We start from the raw sequence: 14954 nt of genomic DNA, 5'->3' as shown, positions 1-14954 counted from the left end.
AGGATCGTCTGGAGGCATTACCATCCCTGACTTCAAACTCTATTACAGAGCTACAGTATTGAAAACAGCTTGGTATTGGCATAAAAACAGAGAAGTCGACCAATGGAATTGAATAGAAGACCCTGATTTTAACTCACAAACCTATGAACACCTGATTTTCGATAAAGGAACTAATAGTATACAATGGAAGAAAGAGAGCATCGTCAACAAATGGTGCTGTCAAAACTGGATGTCAACCTGTAGAAGATTGAAAATAGATCCATATCTATCACCATGCACAAAATTCAAGTCCAAATGGATTAAAGATCTCAATATCAGTCTGAACACAATGAACCTGATAGAAGAGAAACTGGGAAGTACTCTACAACACATGGACACAGGAGACCACTTTCTCCATATAACCCCAGCAGCACAGACATTAAGGGCAACATTGAATAAATGGGACCTCCTGAGACTGAGAAGCTTCTGTAAAGCAAAGGACACTGTCACTAAGACAAAAAGGCAACCCACTGACTGTGAGAAGATCTTCACCAACCCCGTAACTGACAAAGGTCTGATCTTCAAAATATATAAAGATCTCAAGAAACTAAACCCTAAAAGGCTAATCAACCCAATTATAAAATGGGGCACTGATCTGAACAGAGAATTCTCAACAGAAGAAGTTCAAATGGCCAAAAGACACTTAAGATCATGCTCAACTTCCTTAGCGATCAGGGAAATGCAAATCAAGACAACTTTAAGATACCATCTTACACCTGTCAGAATGGCTAAAATCAAAAACTCCAATGATAGCCTTTGCTGGAGAGGCTGTGGAGTAAGGGGTACACTCATCCATTGCTTTTGGGAATGCAAACTTGTGCAACCACTTTGGAAAGCAGTGTGGCGGTTTCTCAGGAAATTCCAGATCAACCTACCCCAGGATCCAGCAATACCACTCTTAGGAATATACCCAAGAGATGCGCTATCATACAACAAAAGTATATGCTTAACTATGTTCATAGCAGCACTGTTTGTTATAGCCAGAACCTGGAAACAACCTAGATGCCCTTCAATGGAAGATGGATAAAGAAAGTATGGAAGATATACATATTAGCGTACTACTCAGCAGTAAAAAACAAAGACTTCTTGAATTTTGCATACAAATGGACGGAAATAGAAAACACTATCCAGGCTGGGAAGTGGTGGTGCATGCCTGTAATCCCAGCACTCGGGAGGCAGAGGCAGGCAGATGTCTGTGAGTTCAAGGCCAGCCTGGTCTACAAAGGGAGTTCCAGGACAGGCTCCAAAGCTAGAGAGAAACCCTGTCTCAAATACAAAAAAAAAAAACAAACAAAACAAAACAAAACAAAACAAAACAAAACAAAAAAAAACAACAGAACTGCTGAAAACACTATACTGATTGAGGCAAGCCAGACCCAAAAAGAGAATCATGGGATGTACTCACTCATATTTGGTTTTTAGCCATAAATTAAGGCCATTGAACCTATTATTCGTGATCCTAGAGAAGCTAAATAAGAAGGTGAACCCAAAGAAAAACATATAGGCATCATCCTGAATATTAACAGGAGATGAAAGGAGACAGAGACAGAGACCCACAATGGAGCACCAGACTGAAATCTCAAGGTCCAAATCAGGAGCAGAAGGACAGAAAGCACGAGCAAGGAACTCAGGACCTCGAGGGGTACACCCACACACTGAGACAATGGGGATGTTCTATCGGGAACTCACCAAGGCCAGCTGGCCTAGGTCTGAAAAAGCATGGGATAAAACCAGACTCGCTGAACATAGCGGACAATGAGGACTGCTGAGAACTCAAGAACTATGGCAATGGGTTTTTGATCCTACTGCATGTACTGGCTTTGTGGGAGCCTAGGCAGTTTGGATGCTCAACTTTCTAGACCTGGATGGAGGTGGGTGGTCCTTGGACTTCCCACAGGGCCGGCAACCCTGATTGCTCTTAGGGCTGACGAGGGAGGGGGACTTGATGGGGAAGGGGGAGGGAAATAGGAGCCGGTGGCGGGGAGGCGGCAGAAATCTTAATAAATAAATAAAAATAAATAAATTAATTAAAAAAAGAACTAATTGGATTCTCCCTTGTATAGTAAAAGGGAGACCAATTTCTGGAGCCCTCACATTCTGTACTTATGCAAATAAATCAGGGAAAGTAGGTTATATGTCAGGAAGAATAAGTAAAGTGGCTCAAATCCTATATGATTCAGTTAAAAAGAAAGAGCTATATGCAATTCTTATGGTATTATTAGATTTTCCTGTGTCTCTTAATATAGTTATGAACTCTCAATATGCAGAAAGTGTTGTTTTACATATGAAATTGATCAACATATTCTGAATGATTCAGAATTATTTTCACTATTTATTCAACTAAAGTAATCAGAAATAGAAATCATCCCTTGTATATAACACCTATCAGGTGCCATACAGATCTACCAGGCCAATTGATGAAATTGATCAGTTATTAATAGGAAATGTGTTAGAAGCCCCCGTATTTCATAAGAAACACCATATTAATAACAAAAGTTTGAAGAAACATTTTTCTATCACTTGGCAACAAGCTAAGGAAATTATAATGAAATGTCCTGCTTCTTTTTTGTATAACCAACTGTAGTATCTGCAGAAAGTAACCCAAAATGTACCCAAAGAAGTGATATTTAACAAATGGATGTGTTTAATCTTGCTTAGTTTGAAAAATTAACATATGTACCCTGTAGTAGCATCTCATTTGTATTTTAATAAACAAAGCCTTCCTGAAGATCTGAAAAGCAAAGCAGCCAGCCATTGGCTCTTACCTCAACTCAGCTTGAAATGGCAATTCTGCCTCCAGGAATCTCAGAATGAGACTGAGACTGTGAGCTGTGTCTTCCCACCTAGGACTGAGATGATAAAAGGTGTGCACCACTGAGATTAAAGGCATGCACAGCCCAGTTTCTAAGGCATCTAGTGTGGCTGCTGGGATTAAAGGTGTGTGTTACCACTGCCTGGCTGTAAGGCTGACCAGTGGGGCTGTTTTACTCTCTATTCTCAGGCAAGCCCTATTTATTAATTTATTAAAATACAAATGAAATGCCAATACAGTATGCTATACCATAGATACATATTCAGTACTTTATTTATTTATTATTATTATTACAAATTTTCACCTCCTCCCATTTCCCTCCCCCTCCCCCCACTCCCCCTCCCTCTCCTTCTCCAGTCCAAAGAGCAGTCAGTGTTCCCTGCCCTGTGGAAAGTCCAAGGTCCTCCCCCCTTCATCCAGGTCTAGTAAGGTGAGCATCCAAACAGGCTAGGCTCCCACAAAGCCAGTACATGCAGTGGAATCAAAACCCAGTGCCATTGTCCTTAGCTCCTCAGTCAGCCCTCCTTGTCAGCCACGTTCAGAAAATCCAGTTTGATCACATGCTCCATCAGTCCCTGTCCAGTTGGCCTTGGTGAGTTTCCATTAGATCAGCCCCACCATCACAGTGGGTGGATGCACCCCTCTCAGTTCTGACTTCCTTGCTCATGTTCTCCGTCCTTCTGCTCCTCATTTGGACCTTGGGAGCTCAGTCCAGTGCTCCAATGTGAGTCTCTGTCTCTATCTCCATCCATTGCCAGATGAAGGTTCTATGGTGATATGCAAGATATTCATCAGTGTGTGTTGAAATAGGAGCAGCGGGGCTACTTTCCCGGAACCTGGCCGCCTGCACGGCTAGCTTTATACCGAAATAATTACACAGAAACTGTATTCTTTTAAACACTGCCTGGCCCATTAGTTCCAGCCTCTTATTAGCTAGCTCTTACATATCAATCTAACCCATTTCTAATATCCCTGTAACACCACGAGGTGTCTTATCAGGGAAGATCTTACCCTGCGTCTGTTTCCGGTAGGAGAATCATGGTGACTCCTTGACTCAGCTTCTTTCTCCCAGGATTCTGTTCTGTTTACTCTGCCTACCTAATTTTCTGTCCTATTAAAGGGCCAGGGCAGTCTCTTTATTTAACCAATGAAATTAATACAAAACAGAAGACTCTCCCCCATCATTTCCCCTTTTTCTGTTTAAACAAATAAGAAAGGCTTTCACTTTAACATAGTAAGATTACATATAACAAAACAGATATTAAGCAAGAATTACAGTTACAATATTTATATCTATTTTATCTTTTATCATAACTAAGGAAAACTATAACTATAACTAACCATTCTTCATCTCCATCAAAAACTTCAGAAGGATATATTATTACCTAAGCAAACAAGAAATCCAAAGCTCTAGAAATGACAGAGACATCTCGCTGCCTGTACAGTCACCCAAAGTTCTTCTGTACCGTTGGGGCATCCATCTTCAGCCTTCAGGCCCATAGTTTCCAGCAGACATTTCCATCAAGCAGGAAATTTCAAAGACAGTTCAGTCATTTTCTTCTGTGTCCTGCAGAATGTCTCGCAGACTCTTTCATGAATCAGGAACCCCAAAAGACCGTCTCACCTTTAGGCAAGTTCAGCAGTCCTCTTTGCGGGTTCTCTGTGTCCATTTCATGCAACAGTCCAGGCAAGAGCAGTTTCTTGTCCAAATGGCTATCAAACTCCATAAGGATCCTCTTCGATGCCTATCTTCCTCTCGAAGTAGATTGGTGCCACCAGGAGCAGACATGTCTCATTGTCATGAAAAGTCCTAAATTATTAAAATATTTAAATGCCATATTCTGCAGCCTTTGAGAGATATGAAGAATGCCTATCTAAAATATATCTCCATATAGCTAGAAAATCTAACTAACATGACTACAAGCTTTACTATTATCGATGATTATCCATTAACAACCTATATTTCTTAATTATACAGTACATTTTTAAATGAACTACACAATCACAATACCTTAATCAAGATCAAGAAATACATATAACAAAATTGACCTTAAAATCCATACCAATGTAAATTATTCATATCTATATCATATCCCCCTTTAAATGTAAAAGAACATTTATAAACAATATTTGAGAACATGGGCACAGTTTTTTCTCTCCAAACTGCTTCCTGCTGAATGGGGGCACTGTTATTCAGGTCTTTTATGGGATAACCTGTCTGCTAGGTTCATCTCAGTCGGCAGCTGAGCAAAGTAATTTTTTGAGCGTGTTCACAGCAACCTTTCAGGAGGTCATGGTCTATCATACCATATCAGGATAGAATCAATCAACAAGGTCTCATCCTCTGTGAAAACAAAAGAAGAAACTCTTTTCCAAAGCATCATGTTCTTAGATCCAAATTCTGAAATCATACCCTTATGATATCCATTCTGGTTCCACTTGGCAGCCCATATAATGAAATGTCTCTCTGTACTTAGCTCTTCACAGTCAAAAATTTTAAAGAAAACACAATAATACAAAGAATCCAGACTCTTTGTGAATTTTCCATTTTTACGTGGCTTATTTTTACTCTATCACTTTACTTTATTCTGTCTCTTTAAAGACTTTACCCTTTTTTTAAACCATTAACTTTATTTTCTATATTCTTTTTCTTCTCTCTCTCAAGCCTATGTACAGTCATCCAACTTTGTGATTCATTTACAGGTCTGAATCTGTCCTATTGTGAATCTGTAATTTTTTTTACTATCCAGGAGCACTTTGTTTTGCACCTTTAAATCACTAAGCGCTTAAGAATCTAAGCTGTGACATTTCTAGGTCAAAAACAGGTACTGCCTGCTTGCTCCGCCCATTCCAACATGGCGGAGCAGCTCGTAACTAAATCACTTGTGTCTCTGAGCTGCAGAGCAGAGGGCTGCTGTGGATGTTGGCTCCACCTCTCTCTAATATCAAAATGAAGGACGTACCATTTTCTACTAGCTCTGGGGCTGCCAGGTAGGAGCCACACTCAGCACTTTAACTCTGAGACTGAGCGTGCAGCACAGAAACTCTTTTCATCCAAGTTACAGCCAAATCTGACACGCAGAGCACTGTGCAGTCTGAAAACACTTCTCTGTATGGCGGCAGGAATCCGCCATGCTCTCCTGCCTGCCTAAGCCTGATTCTGCAGTCTGCCCAGGTGCAGGTGGTGAACGCTGAGCCATCAGCACGGTCTCAGAGCACTCTACTTCCAATCCCAAGCAGGAACACAAACATCCAGTCCCAAATGCTTTAAAGCCAGAGTTTATGCTGGCAGCACAGCCCCAAGAAGCTGTGCTTTAAAATGACACAGCGTTTTTTTCTGCTGCTGTTGCCGAATCAGGAAATATCTCTACAGCATGCCACCAACAAACATTAAAAATCTGTGTTAAACTCTCTCTCCCTTATTTTTAAGCCTTCTCAGGTTTTTAAGTGGATTTATTCCATCACGGTCGGGCACCACATTGGGTGCCAGGTGAAGGTGTAAGTCACAAACAATGCCACACCAGTTTGGAATTATGATTAATAGGGTGGTATTTATTTAAAGGGGAAAAACTTACAGATCACTGTCCCAGACAACAGCCCTCTGCACAACCAGGAATGGAGTCTAATAGCCAGCGGAGCAGGAAGTGAAGAGAGAGAGGAGAGGGAAGTGGCCGCTATTTTAAAGGGAGAGAGACCTCGCCCCAATGGGCTGGTATCTCAGCGGCTATAGGCTGGAGGAGTGGAAGGACCTCCCACAACAAGTGTGGCTATAGGGTAGGGCCAGTTCAGGTGCCTTCTCCTCAGCTGCTCAAGGAACAAGCTAGGGACATCTCCTTGGACACCTGGAAACCCCTGTAGAGTCCAGTCTTTTGCCAACCCTCAAATGCCTCCCTTAATTAAGATATATACTCCCCTGCTCCCATATCCACTCTTCCTCCTTCCCAACTGTCCCTTTTCCCCAAGCTCTCCCCATCCTCCCCTTCTCACATCTCTCTCCCCATCTCCCGTTACCCCCGCCCCACTCCCACCCCCACCCCCAAGCTCTCAATTTTTGCTTGGCAGTCTTGTCTACTTCCAATATCCAGGAGGATAACTACACATTTTTCTTTGGGTTCACTTTCCTATTTAGCTTCTCTAGGATCATGAATTATAGGCTCAATGTCTTTTATTTATGGCTAGAATCAACTAATGAGTGAGTGCATACCATATTCATCGTTTTGGGTCTGGGTTACCTCACTCAGGTGATGTAGGAGGGTCATCTGTCTATGTGTTATTTTCATTGGTTAATAAAGAGACTGCCTTGGCCCTTTGATAGGACAGAAAATTAGGTAGGCAGAGTAAACAGAACAGGATGCTGGATAGAAGGCAGTGAGGCAGACACTTTAGCTTTCCTCTCCAAGATGGACACAGGTTAAGATCTTTCCAGAGAAGCCACAACCTCGTGGTGCTACACAGATTATTAGAAATGGGTTAATCAAGATGTGATAATTAGCCAATAAGAAGCTATAGATAATGGGCCAGGCAGTATTTAAAAGAATACAGTTTCTGTGTAATTATTTTGGGTAAAGCTAGCCGGCGGACAGAGGCTGGGTGGCGGGAAGCAGCTTGCCCCTCCATCAACATTCAGGATAGTATTTTCTATTTCCATCCATTTGCATGCAAAATTCAAGATGTCATTTTTTTTTTTACCACTGAGTAGTACTCTAATGCATATATATTCCACATTTTTTTCATCCATTCTTCCATCGAGGGGCATCTAGGTTGTTTCCAGGTTCTGGCTATTACAAATAATGCTGCTATGAACATAGTTGAACAAATGTTTTTGTAGTATGATAGGGCATCTCTTGGGTATATTCCAAAGAGTGGTATTGCTGGATCCTGGGGTAGGTTGATCCGGAATTTCCTGAGAAACCGCCACACTGATTTCCAAAGTGGTTGCACAAGTTTGCATTCCCACCAGCAATAGATGAGTGTTCCCCTTACTCCATATCCTCTCCAGCAAAGGCTATCATTGGTGTTTTTGATTTTAGCCATTCTGACAGGTGTAAGATGGTATCTTAAAGTTGTCTTGATTTGCATTTTCCTGATCACTAAGGAGGCTGAGCATGACCTTAAGTGAATTTTGGCCATTTGAACTTCTTCTGTTGAGAATTCTCTGTTCAGTTCAATATCCCATTTATTAATTGGGTTAATCAGCATTTTAAAGTCTAGTTTCTTAAGTTCTTTATATATTTTGGAGATCAGACCTTTGTCTGTTGTGGGGTTGGTGAAGATCTTCTCCCAATCAGTAGGTTGCCTTTTTGTCTTAATGACAGTGTCCTTTGCTTTATAGAAGCTTCTCAGTTTATTCAATGTTGCTCTTATTGTCTGTGCTACTGGGGTTATATGTACAAGGTGGTCTCATGTGCCCATGTGTTGCAGTCTACTTCTCACTTTCTCCTCTATCAGGTTCAGTGTAGTCTGATTTATATTGAGGTCTTTAATCCATTTGGACTTGAGTTTTGTGCATGGTGATAGATATGGATCTATTTTCATTCTTCTACAGGTTCACATCTAGTTATACCAGCACCATTTGTTGAAGATGATTTCTTTCTTCTATCATATACTTTTAGCTCCTTTGTCGAATATCAGGTGTTCATAGGTTTTTGGGTTAATATCCGGGTCTTCTATTCAATTCCATTGGTCAACTTCTCTGTTTTTATGCCAGTACCAAGCTGTTTTCATTATTTTAGCTCTGTAATAGAGTTTGAAATCAGGGATAGTAATGCCTCTAGAAGTTCCTTTTTTGTATAAGATTGTTTTGGCTATCCTGGGTTTTTTGTTTTTCCATATAAAGTTGATTATTGTTCTCTCAAGGTCTGTGAAGAATTTTGTTAGGATTTTAATGGGGATTGCATTGAATTTATAGATTGCCTTTGGTAGAATTGCCATTTTTATGATGTTGATCCTACCCATTCAAACGCATTGGATGTCTTTCCATTTTCTGGTATCCTCTTCAATTTCTTTCTCCAATGCTTAAAGTTCTTGTCAAATAGATCTTTCACTTCCTTGGTTAGATTAACCCCAAGATATTTTATGCTGTTTGTGGCTATCGTGAAAGGTGAAGCTTCTCTGATTTCCCTCTCTGCTTCCATATCCTTTGTGTATAAGAGGGCGACTGATTTTTTGGAGTTGATCTTGTATCCTGCCACATTACTAAAGCTGTTTATCAGCTGTAGGAGTTCTTTGGTAGATGTTTGGGGGTCACTAATGTATACTATCATATCATCTGCAAATAACAAAAGTTTGACTTCTTCCTTTTCTATTCGAATCCCCTTGATCTCTTTATGTTGTCTTGTTCTATTGCTAGAACCTCAAGAAGTATGTTGAAGAGATATGGTGAGAGTGGACAGCCTTGTCTTGTTCCTGATTTTAGTGGAATGGCTTTGAGTTTCTCTCCAGTTAATTTGACGTTAGCCGTCAGCTTGCTATATATTGCTTTTATTACATTTAGGTATGATCCTTGTATTCCTAACCTTGCCAAAACCTTTATCATAAAGGGGTGTTGAATTTTGTCAAATGCTTTTTCTGCATCTAATGAAATGATCATATGATTTTGTTTTTTCAGTTTATTTATATGATGGATATATTTTCATATGTTGAGCCAGCCCTGCATCTCAGGGATGAAGCCTACTTGATCATAATGGATAATTTTTTAATGTGTTCTTGGATTATGTTTGGCAGAATTTTATTGAGAATCTTTGCATCGATGCTCCTGCTGTTAATTCTCTTATGTGAACTTTCTCCATTTTTTTTAATGTGGGCACTTAGAGCTATGAACTTTCCTCTTAGCACTGCTTTCATAGTGTCCCATAGGTTTGGGTATGTTGTGTCTTTATTTTCACTGAATTCAAGGAAGCCTTTAATTTGTTTCTTTATTTCTTCCCTGACCCAGGTATTGTTCAGTAGTTGACTGTTAAATTTCCATGAGTTTGGAGGCTTTCTGGGGGTATCATTATTGTTAAATTCTAATTTTATTCCATGGTGATCCAATAAGACACAGGTGGTTACTAATATTTTTTTGTATCTGTGAAAGTTTGCTTTGTTACCAAGTATGTGATCAATTTTCGAGACGGTTCCATGAGCTACCGAGAAGAAGGTATATTCTTTTCTATTGGGTGGAATGTTCTATAGATATCTGTTAAGTCCATTTGATTCATTATCTCCATTAATTCTCTTATTTCTCTGTTAGGTTTCTGTCTGATTGCCCTGTCCATCGGTGAGAGAAGAGTGTTGAAGTTTCCTACTATCAGTGTGTGTGGTTTGTTGTCTGCCTTGAGTTCTAGTAATGTTTCTTTTACATAAGTGGGTGCTTTTATATTAGGGGCATAGATATTTAGGATTGAGACTTCATCCTAATGAATTGTTCTTGTTATGAGTATAAAATGTGCTTCTCAATCTCTTCTGATTGATTTTCGTTCGAAGTCAATTTTGTTAGAAATTAGTATGGCCACACCTGCTTGTTTCTTAGGTCCATTTGCTTGAGAAACATTTTCCCAACCTTTTACTCTGAGTAGATGTCTGTCTTTGTGGTTGAGGTGTGTTTCTTGTAAACAGCAGAATGTTGGATCCTGTTTTCGTATCCAATCTCCTAGCCTGTGTCCTTTTATAGGTGAATTGAGTCCATTGATATTAATGACCAGTGGTTGTTAATTCCAGGTTTTTTTTTGGTAGTAGAGTTTGTGTGTTTCCCTTCTTTGAGTTGTGCTGGTGAGGGTCACTAGATGTCTAACTTATTGTGGGCAATGTTGGATTTCTTGGGTTGTGATTTTCCTTCTATTACTTTCTGTAATACTGGATTTGTGGTTACATATTGTATTAATATGTTTTTATCCTGGCATATTTTGTTTTCTTCATTAATAGTGAACAAAAGTTTGGCTGAGTATAGTAGTCTGGGCTTGCACCCATGGTCTCTTTGTGTCTGCAGTACATCTATCCAGGACCTTCTGGCTTTCATAGTTTCCATAGAGAAGTCAGGAGTAATTCTGATAAGTTTACCTTTATAAGTTACTTGACCCTATTTTTTGTAGCTCTTAATATTCTTTCTTTATTCTGTATGTTTTGTGTTTTGATTATTATATGGTAAGGGGATTTTTTTTTTGATCCAGTCTATTCGGTGTTCTGTATGCTTCTTGAACCTTCATAGGAATATCTCTTTTTAGGTTGGGAAAGTTTTCTTCTATCATTTTGTTGAATATATTTTCTGGACATTTGAGCTGTAATTCTTCTCCTTCTTCTATTCCTATTATTTTTAGGTTTGCTCTTTTTATTATGTCGCAGATTTCCTGAATGTTTTGTGATGAGAATTTCTTGGATTTGCTATTTTCTTTGATCAGTGCATTTATTTTCTCTATGGTGTCTTCAGAATCTGAGATTTTTTTTCTTCTATCTCTTGTATTCTGTTGGTTATGCTTGTTTCTGTAGTCTCTGTTTGTTTACCTAGATTTTCCATATCCAGCCAGCCCTTGGTTTGTGTTTTCTTCATTGCCTCCATTTCAGTTTTCAAGTCTTGAACTGTTTCCATTATCTGATTGCTTTTTTCTTGGTTTCCTATAGTATCTTTTATGGATTTACTCATTTCTTCAAACTTTTTGTTATCCTTCTCATCCATTTCTTTATGAGAGTTTTTCACATCCTGTTTAAGGGACTTTATCACTTTCATAATGTCAGTTTTTTCTACTTCTCCTGGATTAAAGTGTTCAAGTCCCCCTGTTGTATGTTTACTGGGTTCTGGTGTTTTCATGTTGTTTTTCAGATTGTTGGAGGAATTCTTGCATTGGCACCTTTCAATCTCTTCTTTCAAATGCTCTCTGATGGATCTTCTTGTACAGGATCAGGTCCCCTTGCTGGCCAGGGATTTCGCAGACAAAAGTCTTACCTTGCTGCCAGCAAGCTGTTGAAACAAAGGAACTCACTACCCCGTCCCAGCACCCAAACAGGCTGTGCTAGGGGATCTTATGGCCCCAAAGAGGGGAGGAAGTAGGGAGGGGGTGCCTGGGCGCAAGTTGGGATGGGATAGGAAGAGAGAGGCAGTAGCCTGGGAAAGAAGCCCCTGCAGAATTACCAGAATGTTTAGGAGGTTGAGGAATGTCTGTGCCCCATTTCCTGGGCTTCTGCCGTGGGTCAGGAACTCACTCACCCCTCTGATGGATCTTCTGGTACCTAAATTTCTTGATATATATCACTTATCCAGTTAAATCAAGATCAGAATCAGTGAAGCAACTTAAACAGACCTGCAAACCTCAATTGAAACAGAAGCAGTAATTAAGTCTCTCAACAAAGCCCTGCCTACTGCCTAATAGGTTCAGTTCAGTATTCTATCAGACCTTCCAAAACATCAATGACACTATGTTTCAAATTATTACACAAATTAAAAGGAAGTAACATTGTCTAATGATTTTTATAAGGCTATAATTACTATAATATCCAGACCTGAGGCCCAACAAAGAAAAAAAATTACAGGCTAATTTCTTTTATGAACATAGATGCAAAGTACTCAATAAAATACTTGCAAAATGAATCCAAAAACATATTAAAAACATCATCCACCATGATCAAGTAGACTTCATCTCAGAGATGTAGGATGAATCAACGTATGCAAATCAATAAATATAATCAACCACATAAACATACTGAATGACAAAAGTCACATGATATCATTAGAAAAGGCTTTTGACAAAATCTAACACCCCTTCATGATAAAAGTCTTGGAGAGATCAGGGACTTGGAGAGACAAGGGACATGCCTAAACATATTAAAGGCAATATAGCCAACATCAAATTAAATGAAGAGGAACTCAAAGCATTTCCACTGAAATCAGGAGCAAGACAAGGATGTCCACTCTCTCCCTCCCTCAATCCCTCTTCAATATAACGTTTGAAGTTTTAACTAAAGCAATTGAACAACTGTAGCTACCTCTCCACTGGGGCTTGGCCTTTTATACTATTTATGCCCATGTAGAGCATGCGTCCAGCCTCTTTTCAGGCTGCAGGATTCGGTTTCTATTTTCCATTCCAGCAGAAGATTGTGATTTGTGAGTCTAACCCCTAAATAAATAACCACATACTTCTCAATTCTGAGCTAGTGTAGGACTTCTTTTAAACATCCTTCTTCAATTAAGAGACAAAAACAGAAAATGAAGAAGTCAAAATATCTTGATTTGCAGATGATATGATTTTATACATAGAAGACACACAAAACTTCATCAGAAAACATCTACAGCTGATAAACACTTTTAGCAATGTAGCAGGAACAAAATTAACATTCAAAAATCACTAGCCTTTCTATATCCAGACAACAAATAGACTAAAAATTAAATACGGAAAACAATACCATTCACAATAGCATCAAAAATATCTCGTGATAACTCTATCCAAACAAATAAAATTTTATAATAATAATTAAAAGAAACTTTAAGACATTGAAGAAATAAATCAAAGAAGGTATCAGAGAATGCAAAGTGCTCCCATGCTTATGGATAGTCACTACTACTACAGTGAAAATGGCCATGTTAGCAAAAGCAATATGGAAATTCAATGCAATCCCCATCAAAAACCCAAAACAATTCCTTACAGAATTTTGAAGGACAATTTGAAGCTACATTTGGAAAAATGAAGAACCCAGGATAGTTAAAACAATTCTGAATATGCTGGAGGTGTCACCATCCCCAATCTCTAATTGTACTACGGAGCTATAGTAATAAAACCAGCATAGTATTGGCATAAAAACAGACATGTTGTTAGTGGAATTGAGTTGGAGACCCAGGCATAAGTCTTCACACATATGGGCACCTGATTTTTGATGAGGAAGCCAAAATTAAACACTGGAAATAAAGACAGCATCTTCAAAAATTGGTGCTGATCAAACTTAATGACTGCATGTAAAGGAATCTAAATAGATTCATGCCCATCTTTTTAATTTTTAATTTAATTTATTTTATATCCTGAGCCCAGTTTCCCCTCCCTCCTCTCTTCCCACTCCCCTACCACCTCTCCTCTGTCCGCCTCAAGCCATCACTCCTCCATATCCACTCAGAAAGGGGAAAGCCTCTCATGGACATTAACAAAGCATGGCATATCAAGCTGCCTTAAGATAAGCACATTCCCCTGTTTTCAGCCTAGGCGAGGTAATCCAGCACGACAAACAAGTTCCCAAGAGACAGCCAAAACACCAGGGGCAGCCCTGCCACCATTGCCAGAAGTCCCACAAATAGAGTAATCTGCATAACCGTCACATACATGCAGAGGGCCTCCCATACAGACTCCCTGGTTGTTGTTTCAGACTCTGTGAGTTCCCATCAGCAAAGCTAGCCATTTCTGTGCATTTTGTTGAGATGTCTCTGACCACTGCCTGTCTTCCTAACAATCCTTTTTCCCTCTTCTCAGCAAGAATTTTTAAGCTCAGCGCAATGTTTGGCCATGGGTCTCTGAATCTGCCACCATCAGTCACTGGATGAATTTTCCCCAATGACAACCAGGGTAGTCACAAATCCATTCACAGGGATGGCCAGTTCAGTCTATGTATCCACTACTGCCTATAGTATTACCTGGGGCTATCCTTGTAGACTCCTGAAAGTTTCTCTTACATCAGTCCAGCTTCTATGGGACTCCCAGTAAAAGCTTCATTTCTAGTCATCTCTCAGCACTCTCCCTAGGGATCCCAACCCAGCCCCACAAGTTACCATGCCCACCTGCCCCAAATCTACCCAGGAGATCTCTATTTCCCATTCCCAGTGATATCTATGTATACACCCTTGTTACCCAGCCTTTCTGGGGTTTGTGGATTGTACTATGGCTATCCTTTACTTTACAGTTATTATCCACTTATGAGTAAGTGCCATGTTTGTCTTTCTGGGTCTGAGTTACCTCAATCAGGATGATTGTTTTTTTAAATTTTCGTCCATTTGCCTTCAAATTTCCTGATTTCTTTTTTTTTTTTTATCACTGAGTAACATGCCATTGTGTAAATGTGCCATATTTTCTCCATCCATTCCATAGTTGATGGGCAGCCAGGTTGTTTCCATGTTCTCACTATTATATCAAATAAATCTGCTATGAACATAGTT

This window comes from Microtus oregoni, unplaced genomic scaffold (assembly GCF_018167655.1).
Source record: "Microtus oregoni isolate MIOR12 unplaced genomic scaffold, Mior012 000107F_000, whole genome shotgun sequence".
Classification (NCBI taxonomy): domain Eukaryota; kingdom Metazoa; phylum Chordata; class Mammalia; order Rodentia; family Cricetidae; genus Microtus; species Microtus oregoni.
The sequence above is the reverse complement of the archived record's forward strand: the minus strand, read 5'-3'. Positions refer to the sequence as shown.